Source organism: Hydractinia symbiolongicarpus, chromosome 12 (genome assembly GCF_029227915.1).
Source record: "Hydractinia symbiolongicarpus strain clone_291-10 chromosome 12, HSymV2.1, whole genome shotgun sequence".
Lineage (NCBI taxonomy): Eukaryota > Metazoa > Cnidaria > Hydrozoa > Anthoathecata > Hydractiniidae > Hydractinia > Hydractinia symbiolongicarpus.
In genome coordinates, this window is record NC_079886.1 from 11257412 (window position 1) to 11268727 (window position 11316).

The following is an 11316-nucleotide window of genomic DNA, read 5'->3' on the forward strand; positions in this document are numbered from 1 at the left end:
AGCATTCTATTTACTTCTTAATCTTGATCATTTTTTCTGAACAGTTCTTGACAGTACTATGTCCATCTCCTTTTCACTGCCTCAGGTGATTGCAGGATCTTTCCGTTCTTGTCTTTTATCGTTCGCTGTTTGGCTGCCCATTTCTTATTCAAGTCTTTGATAAGTTGGTATGTCTTGCGTGATTTTTTCTCTTGGGCGCTCTTCTCTTTTTCCTCACATCTCTGCTGCATCCACCTTGATTTTTCTGAGCGAGTCCAATCCAAAATGCGAGTAATGCAAACGATCATCAAACGCAAGCTTGGTGTCTTTGGCCACATCTGTCGTATGGACAGCAAACGATTTATCAAGACCGTTATGCTAGAAACAGTTGAGGGGGGAAACAAAGTTGGTAGACCAAAAAGAAAATGGAGTGACGATCTAATAGAATGGTCAAACACAACGCTACACGAGCTAACAAAAATGGCGGATGAAAGAGAAACCTGGAGAAAAAGAAGGAAAGTGATTCTTGACACCTTGCCCAAGGAGATTAATAATTATAATATACACATAAGAAAGAAAATAGATTTAGTTGTATTGAGATGGCAAAATCGTATCCCTGATGAAATTAGAGCATTCACTGATCCCACGCTTACTGTACTCGTTGCAATAAATGAGAGGACTGTAAATCGGCACAGCAGTTACGATTTAACTTTCAGTGAAATTTTAAAAGAACAAGAGATGACTTAGGATGAACGATGTCGCTTTCAATTTCAATTTAAGGTGGTCCTATACCTGAAATGCTAAAATCCGATTTACAGCATTATGTGCTTTTATTTTTTGACTGAATGTGACATTACATGTATAAAATACAATAAAAATTAAAAAATAATTTTTTATATTCTGATTATGGTTTTTCGGTCCATCGGGAGCAAAAAAGTACTATATACGCTGCGGTCAATAATTCAAGTAAAGGTGAAGATACCTTCTTAAAATTTTCATCACTTATTTATGTTATGAAAGTACAGGCACTGGTTGAAATTCAAGACAAAAGGTCAAATGGATACCTATTTATGCGCATTTGAGTTTTCAGGTAAAGAAATTGCCCAAATTTTAAAAAAATTAGGTCCATAACTCACAAATGAAAACTCATCACATACCCAAAATAAATCAGTACCTGTCATTTATATGGATAAACATTCCCTAAAAATTACAGATAAATCGGTGAAAGTGACAAAAAGTTATTGACCACAGCCCTTGAAAAAAAGCATATATTAGAAAAATCGACTTAAAGTTTTGAAAATATATTTTTCCGGTTTCAATTCATTTCCTTAAGCCAGATTTACAGTAACTATGAAGCTGTTATATCAAAAATCTTTATTTATGATGACTAGATATTAATGTTAATGAAAACTCTATCCATATGCTACATTTTATCTTTTTATCACCCATTTCTATGGTACTACGTCAAACATAAACATCTTCAAGACAACGCTCCTAAATGTCACCATTTATTGACTCATTGTTGTTTCGAGTCTGACCGTGCAAATATTTGCTCAGTAACTTGTTGTCACTAAAAAAACACTGGTTTAATGGCTTCACGAATTGCTACTGGTAAGTCAGGTCTTTCCTTATACGTACTTGTGTCATTCAATCGGTCAGCTTGATAGTGATACCGGGTATTACCAGAGTACGTGGGACACATTCTATGTTTGAAGTACAAGTCAGATTGACGAAAACAATGGTACAATGTTGCACCAATTTCCTTCTTCAGTTGATACACAGAAGTACCAGTGTACTGACGAACAGCTATACCAAAAAAATTTATTACTTTTTCTGTGTGTCTTTCTTTTCCATCTAGCGAGCTAGGTAGGTAACAGTCAGGGAAATCCTCTTAATTAAGCTGTACAGCTTAATTTAGATGTCAGCTTAAGGAGAGTGTAAAGGAAAGTGCGCATGATTTTTATAATCCAAATATCATCTCTAAATAACATTTTCATAAGCTGATATGTAGATATTTTGGAAGCTCTTATTTTTCTCAATTGAGTGATATAATTTTTTGGGAAAAAAATTAAGGTCGTTTGAGGTTTAGGTGTATACAAAATTTACCCCAGTCTCTCCTAACTGATGTTTCTCTTACAAAACGGCTGGATTTTTTTCAAAATTTTTTGACTATTCTTCCCAGCTGGGCTGTATCTAAAAAGGGTTATTACTATTTCATATTCTTCCAAATGTTACTTTTTTAACTTGTTTTCTTTTACATAGACGGCTGTAAAAAAATTTAAACACGTTTTTACAAAAAAACAAGAAGCCCTGGGGGCTCTAAGAATTTCCGCGCGCTACCAAAATACTTTTTTATTAACTGTGTCAATTTTTGTCGAAAATAAAGCAGTTTTAATTTTTGGATAAATTTGGGCCTGAAATGATATTTTGGTGACAAAAAATTAAACATTTGTATCACCATCATTTTCAGCATACTTTTTTTGTTAACTTTGCCAATTTTTGTTGAAAATGAAGTAGTTTTAATTTTTGGACCAATTTTGGCCTAAAATGACATTTTGGTAACAAGAAATCAAAATTTTGATGTCACCATCATGTTCAACATACTTTATTTGTTAACTGTGCCTAAATTTTGTTGAAAATAAAGTAGTTCTAATTTTTGGACCAATTTTGGCCTAAAATGACATTTAGGTGAAAAAATCAAAATTATTATGTCACCATTATGTTCAGCATACTTTTTTTGTTAACTGTGCCAAGTTTTGTCGAAAACAAATACCAATTTTGGCCTGAAACGTCAATACGAGACTTTCCAGTAGTTAAGGAGCTTGGGTACGAAGTTTACATCTGTGACGGAGGAACGTGAAATCCCAAGGTCGATTTTTTCTTAAAAAATGCTCCGAAAGAAAAAAACGACGGTTTTAAAGAATTTCCTACGCCTTCGGGCGCGGAAATTCAATAAAAAAAACCTTTTTAGATATATTATTTAGCTTTATTTCAAAACTGCTCTCCTACACAAACGTTAATTAGTTTTGTAACAGAAAGTTCAGATGTAGATACCATTTTATCAAAAAATAAACACTGAGAAAAAGAGTTTTAAAGTTTTGAAGTTTTTACTCACATGCGGCTACTTGCGGCATTGAAATTACACTTGACAGGTTTTCCATTTTTAAAGCGTGAATTTTTTCTTTGGAAAGTGAGAAAAATATCAGCTCTTCAAAATTTTTTTAGTTTTGAAGGAAATATGCGCACGTGAGCACATATGACACAGAAAAAGTGTTACAAAGATCATCACAGCGTTATTAGCGAGTGAACATAAACAAACAAAATAAACAGAGATCCAGATGGAATTTTTTTAAAAAAAATTCATAATTAAAAAGTTTAGTATATTTTGCCCTGATTTCCTTTACACTCGCCTTAATTAGGATGTATGATACAGTCTAATTAGGCGTTTTATAGCTTAGTTAAAATGTACAAAACTTTGATCGTCTAAAACACACATTTAACTGTGTTTTAGCATCTATCTAACTGAATAAATCCAATATTTACGTGCATATAAACATCTCCAATACATTAGTTTTTTCGTAGCACCCCGGAGATCCGCTAAATTTGAAGTTTTAAAAGTATCGGCTTAATTAGGATGTATCACGTGACGTGACATCCTAACTAGGATGCAGTACAACTTAAATAGACTATCGCTAACAATGAACCATTGTTTATAGTCCATATCTTTTCAGCACGGGGTGCTGGAAATACTATTCTTTTTTTATAATATAGTGGTCAAATTGACGATGAAAGAGCTGCAGCGGTAATTCTACTAAAATTTACATTTTTCCAGAAATCAGGGAAAAACTTTTTCTACCTCCTAATTTAGATGTATGTCACCTAATTAAGCTGTATGATACAGCTTATTTAGGAGATCTCCAAATTAAGCTATACAGCTTAATTAAGAGGATTCCCCTGACTGGCTAAGGATTTTCCATCTGACAGCAAAGCTTTGTTTGTTGCTTTTAGTTTTCGCAAGCGTCCATCAACTCCTTTATGAATGTGACCAACACATTCCAACATAATAAACATGATAAAAAGCTTCCCACTGTAGTTATACAGCAAGGAGATACTGTTTTAATAAGTATACTAGGAACAAGGCAAGCCAAATCTCTCCACAACAACACACTCTTCAAACACGCTTTTATTTTATTTTTAGCTATACCTTGAAACAACTGCTGACAACCCAAGGGCCATATATTAAAATGAAGAGATAGAGAAATGTTCGTTCTGGAACAGTCGACGTCGACCAAAGGGAAATTCCCTAAGTCATCTGTTAGTCACCAACACAAAATAATATGAAATAATATTAAATGCTAATAACTAACACATAATAATATATACTATAAATACATGACGTCATCTGCCAATCACCAACACATAATAATATGAAATAATAAATACATTAAATACTAACACATAATAATATAAATGAAATCATATGACGTCATATGCGCAATAGCATATATAATATATATGCTGACATCAATAAAATTAGAATTGACTAGGAGGAATTCCCTAATTGCTAGTTACCAGAGTTATATCAAATAAATATGACCAGGGAATATTGTGATGAATGTCAAATTGATCTTGATAAATATGACAGATGCGATAAGTGTGGACGAAGGCTAATAATTAAAGGAAGGATGCTCTGTTGGTAACACAATATGATGTATATAACGTATAATGGAGGTTACTGTGTTGTAAAATTCCTAGTTGAGGGTTCAATTTCTATAAATAAAGGGATGTTCAAATTTTACAATGATTCCGTAGAGACAAGGGATTTTTATAGCGAACCAACAGTACTTGATATTGACGAGGTTCAAATTGAAAAAATAGTACTTTACCCCTATTAGCTTGTATGGGACAAGCTAATAGGGGTAAAGATGCTAGATATGTGATAGGGTACAAAAATGGTAATAATATACCATCGTTGCTAATCATAACGCCAAAGGGGCTGTATTCAAATGGTGCATCCAGATATTACGATGGATCTTCTCTTACCATGTCATTTGATATGCATGAACATCCTAAATGGATTTAAAAATATAAATGTATTCTAGCAAGGATACAGCAATTGTATGGTAGCGAATTCACGACCTCATCAGTGAAGAACGGTAGATACCTGAACACAAAAATTAAAGAATGGGATGGTAAAATAAACACGTATTTCTACGATCTTCCAGTACCTATGCGACAGCCATGTCAATGTATCTGTATACTAAAAATATCCAGCATTTATCAACAGGGGAATAAGCACTATCCGCAGGTCTTTCTTGAGGAGTGTAAATATAAGTCCGTTCAACAATCCAGGACACGACACCTTGATTTAGATGATGAAGAGGACCCATTCGTTGTGGTATAGTTAAAACTCGATAGATTTTTGTATACAACATTAGTATACAAATAAACTATGAATGATTTAAAAAAAGAAGCCAGAGAGCTGGGTATCCGTGGCTACTCCACTATGAAAAAGGCTGAAATTATAGCCGCAATTAACAAAATAAAATATAGAGATACTACAACGCAAACCCTTGGGTCTCATTGCAAGCCATGTCTAGAAATCACAGCTATTTAGCTTTATTTCAAAACAGCTCTCCTACACAAACGTTATTTAGTTTTGTAGGAGAAAGTTCATATGTAGATACCATTTTATCAAAAAATGAACACTGAGAAAAAGAGTATTAAAGTTTTGAAGTTTTTACTCACATGCGGCTACTTGCGGCATTAAAATTACGCTTGACAGGTTTTCCATTTTTAAAGCGTGATATTTTCTTCTTCGGAAAGTGAGAAAAATATCAGCTCTTCAAAATTTTTTTTGTTTTGAAGGAAATATGCGCACGTGAGCACATATGACACAGAAAAAATTGTTACAAAGATCATCACAGCGTTATTAGCGAGTAAACATAAACAAACAAAATAAACAGAGATCCAGATGGAATTTTTTTTAAAAAAATCATAATTAAAAAGTTTAGTATGTTTTGCCCTGATTTCACGAAAAAAAAAAGAAAAAATGAAAAAAAATCATTTTTTCCTTTACACTCACCTTAATTAGGATGTATGATACAGTCTAATTAGGTGTTATTCTCATGATCTGGAGCACTTGGTGGTAAGCTCGGGTAAAGCTTTGTAATATCTGTCATTTATTGTATCAGAATATGCATGGTTATACCCATGAATAAAACGTTCTTATCCTCGTGATACTCGTCAGTAAGCATGAATTCTAGCCGTTCGGTGGAGCCCTTCAAAGGGAGGTAAACAGGGTTATCAAAAGTCCAAGTAAGCATATCTCCCCATCCTACCTCCTTGGTTGGTAGGATGGCAAGAATATTTGATCTTTTTCCGTTAAATAGGCAATAATTTTCATCGAGTTGGTGACAAGTGAGCCTAAGCCTCTGGTACACGTTATAGACTGAATCGTGATCACCTTCAGTAAACATTGATTTGGTATCAAAATTATATCCCAGAAGATCCGTCAATGTTTTATCAACTATCGCAACATATCCCTTGCTTACCCTTACTTTACAGACTCCATTTCTAAGTACAAAAAGTTTCCTCCCTCCCGCATGTTCATTTACTATTCCGGCGAGATCTTCTATTCTATAAAGGCCTTTCTCGATGGTAATGAGGGTTTCAAAATCCCCGACGGTAAAATCTCCATCATTGGTTGATCCAGGCGTCGCTTTGTAAATCTTTATATCGTTCTTTTTTTCGAAAAGATTCAGCCACGTAGCTCGAGTACTTATGGATTTCAGAGCGATTCTCGTGTCCTGCTCTAGGTATTCATCAAAGACTATTGGTTCCTCAATATTCTTAATATATAACTGCTTCATTGTTTTTTTTCTATTAATAGAAAAGATGAATATTGTGCGACAACGGCGCTGGGGACACGAGTGGCTCCGTACCCCTCGTTAACGCCATTTTCAAATTTCATGTATATTACCACATGCGTCATATCCTCGCGAGATTGAAGGTACCCATGCCATACGAGGGAGGCTTTTCTCAATATGATAACCCCTACTCTACCTCGGGGTATGCGCGAGTATGTCGTGAGTATGGTGCCGATCCCAACGCCTTGTACAAGTTTAAAGCCCTAGTGTCGTCGTTAACAAACGGTAGATGGTGGCTTCAGGTTGATGGGGATTGGGCTAAATTCATCATACCAACCTCCCAAGGTCTGACATCGGAGGGCCTGACAAAATTGAGTGAAAGTATACGCGTTTACATAATCTTGCTACTAGGGTCCCAAGCTAGTGCAAAGGCATCAATTCTAGGCTCTAATGCTGATAACTATACAGCGAGGCAAATATTATTGCAGAAATTCGAGGATATGGTTCAACGTAAGGAAAACGTAGGTCAAGATATTATCGAGTTTCAAAAAGTGTTACAGTATGCACGGACTCCAGTAAATTTCGCCGTAATGCCCAGCGTCTACATGCTTCCTTCAAACATGGAACTTCGTATTGGAAAGATTGTGGGTTATAACAACAACGTTTTAATAGCACCTTCTAATATAGGTGTAGGTGTAGAGCTAGATATGAATACCTTGAGTGTCAAACATAAGGCACCTTCACCACAGCTCCGAGGCAACATATAAAGTCGCCTGATACCAAGGAAGCTGCTGTTCACGAGGAAACTAAGGCTACCATTATCACGGTGGGATTAGGATTGATCCTCACTTATATATGGTTGAAGAGATAGATGTAATAGTTGCCTGATAAGCTACTGGTTTACCAGAATAATCTACGATCTCTTCCCATCCTTACTCCTCCTGTCACCAACGTATGCAACAACTAAACCCACAGCTCCCGCAATCGCTAAATAGAGGTTCTTCGCTACATATTCGACAACCCTCCCTGCAACCCTGAAGAAGAACGACACAACAGTGTCAATAATGCCAGGCAAAGCAGCACCTGCCTTTCCTGCTAAATATTTAAGGAATTTTCCCAGTCTCTCCAGTTGTTTCCGCACAAACCCTTTGCCTGCAGCACTACCTCCTCCTCCTGCTGCTGCCCCACTACCACCTGTGAGTGCTAGGACCAAGGTCGACACGAGCAAGCCAATGGCACTAACGATGTTGGCAATCGTTATACCCTGCTCTTTGAACAAAATGGACAATTTCTCCCGTAATGATACATCATCGCCAGCTATCTTCATCAAAGTATCTTTGATATTTTTCAGTTGGTTGTGGATGCTAGAGGATAGTAAACCATGGGCTTCTAGAATGGCCCGTTTTTCATTCTTTAGCTTTTCACGATCCTCCTTAGCCTTATCGAGGTCCTTATCCCAGATAGCTAGCTGTTCCTCGGATACGTCGGATCCAGCCTTCTTCGCCTCAAGCCTCTTGATCTTGTCATCTGCCTTGGAAAGCTCGCCATCGTAGTAGATCATCTTACTTTTCACGTTATTCAAGTCGTCCTGGAGCGTTCTAACATAGAAATGAAGCCCCCTTCTTTCACTTTCGTCTAAAGCTTCGGTAAAGGAAGTATCCTCCATCAGACTCTTCGTTTCATCTAGAACATTCTCGAGTAGCGGCAACATTTCAATGTCATCAGCCTTCTCTTCAACGTGAACAATTTCGTTAAGGAGTCCCTGCGCCATCTTTTTACTACCCTTGTGTGGTGTGGCATAATCAGTAAACCCCAGAGCTCGCAATCTACCAACACCTAAGTGTTCCTTTATCACTCCAACCCCTCAACTCACCATTTTGTTTCGTGAGCTCTACACCATCATAGGTAAGCTGATTACCTTCTATTGTAAAGTTATCGTAATGCCTGGCATTCGGTTGCCCTAGCTCCCCACTAAGAGCTTCGTAGAGGCTATCAACTTTTGATGTTAGTAGTTCATGCCTTGCAGTCGTGGTGTCAGTAAGGCCACCTTGTGAAGGTGTTGCGGGCGTAGTGCTTGTATCAGGAATATCCTCGGGTCGAAGGATCTCACTACTAAACTCCTCAGGTTCATATGGAATATCCTCTTCCGGCGTAAAGTCATATCCCGGATTATCAGTCATTTATTTCAAGCCTGCACCGCTATAAATAAAGATGTCTGTTTTTGGAACTAAGCTATATCCTCTCAAGGAATTTAAAACAATGCTGGCCTTGAAAGGCAAGAAGCAGCGTGTCAAGGTGAGTCATGTCCCTCAACAATCAACCAGAACGAAGACTTGTATATTGACGTGCCAAACATGGGTCAGAATGATGTAATTTTCCCAGGCTCTCTCAAACTCCTCTTTGACTTGGAGCTTACGGGTACCAATACCAAACGCACCATCATCAGCAACATCGGCAAGGCCTTAGTACAGAACCTTCGCATAAGCTTGAACGGCAATGAAGTGATGAACATCAGCGATTTTAATATCTTTTCCGTGTATGGCGATCTTTGGCTGCCCAAATTCGAACGCGATAACAACCTAATTTTAGAGGGCATCAATCCGAATGACGGCACCCTCAGAGCTCTCCAAGTAAAAGCCAGCGACCATGTAGGGAATGACGAGGAAAAGGCGATCGTAGCGGCGTATGGCAACACCTTTTGCATACCATTGGGGAAAATGTTCGAACTCACTAGAGACTTGCCCTTCTATCAAGCAGGCTTACACGATAGGCTGCAGTTCGTAATACATTTTGCTCCCTATGGCCAAGTTATCAAAGATTCTGGTACGGCTGCCGCTGGAAGCACAGCAACTAAGCCAGCCGATTCCTCTTACAAGATCAGCAATATATGCCTCGAATTTGATAAAGTGACAAACGAAGAATTAGCAAGTGCCATAATGTCTCCATACAGCCGTCTAGCCCTGCCCTACGAGAGAGTTCTGAGATCGAAAGTTGTCACCATAAAAAAGGCTGATACCAGCTACAACCTCCAGATCGATACTCCAGCAAAAAGTTTAAAAGGCGTCTTATTATTGTTCGTAGATCCCGGGGAAAGTGAAGGCCTATTCGGGGAACAACGAGGTCTTCTACAACCCCAAGATCGAAAAGATCTCGATTATTGTCGAGGGTGAGCCGAATGAACTGTATAGCCATGCCATGTTGCCTAAGGACCATCTGGGACAAGTCTTTGAACTTTTTGGATCCCACGATAGCGAAGTGACCATTGGGCAGTTCTTTAGTGAAAGATACGCGCTGTTTATCGACTTCAGATCAATCCCAGAAAATGGATTGTATGGTAGCGGAAGACCTCTGCAAAGACTTAGTGATGGCATTACCTTACATATCACCAGGAAGCCAGATGGCACATGTGATATAAAATGTTACGTGTATTTGCTGATGGACGCGCAATTGAATATTTTGGATGGTCGTTTTCATTCAGTAGAATATTAAGAGCATTAAAAATTGTTTTTGTAGGCCTTTGGTCTACAAAATAAACATGGCAAGTCTCGCAATTATGGCTGGCGGGGCGCTGATTAACGCGCTCACATTCAGCGGCAGTAACTATTTATTCAGTAAACTCTCAGGCCATAGCGACGAAGAGCGCAAAAGACACGATTTAGCGGTGGAGAAATTACAAGCTGCCCAAGCTCAATGGGTACGTGACAGGCAATCAAAAATAGACTGGTATAATAAGAGACGAGAAGAACAACGTGCTGCTGGACAGGGTTTAAAGGAATTGGATGAAAATATGAGACAGTACTATATCGCTACAATTGAACAGGCACCTACGTTATCTGATTTTTATACACCTTCGAAGCAGCAACAGGACGGTGAACTGACGTTCGTTCTAGGCTCCTTGGCCCTCCTCGGCTACATGTAATCGTTTTTTGATATGTATAATAAACATGTCGAAAACAAAAGCACATATCCTCCACAGAAGAGGAATCTGAAAAATTGAGTAAAATATGCTATTCTCCAGAAAATCTTTGGACTGGACGCAAGGCTATCAAATAACTCTCTGAGAAGAGTGGTTTTTCCAAAAAGAAAATTATTCACTGGCTGAGTCGCCATTTGCTCTGGCTAAGGCATATCAAAGGCCAGAAAAAAGATCAACTACCCACATTTCACTGTTACAAAGCTGAATCAGTTGCATCAATTCGATTTGCTCTATATGCCCCATGATACAGTGTATGGAAACACATACAAGTATATACTCACGGGTATCGATGTTGCCTCAAGATATAAAGTAGCTAGGCCCCTAAGAACGAAGAGAGCGAGCGAAGTCGCTGAGATGCTAAAGGATATTTACAAAGCAGGACCTCTCCGTTATCCGAAGATTTTCCAATGCGAACAAGGTAGTGAATTCAGATCGGATGTAACGAAATTGTTGGAGGGTGAATAAGTGGAGATTAAACGTGCTACTACAAAA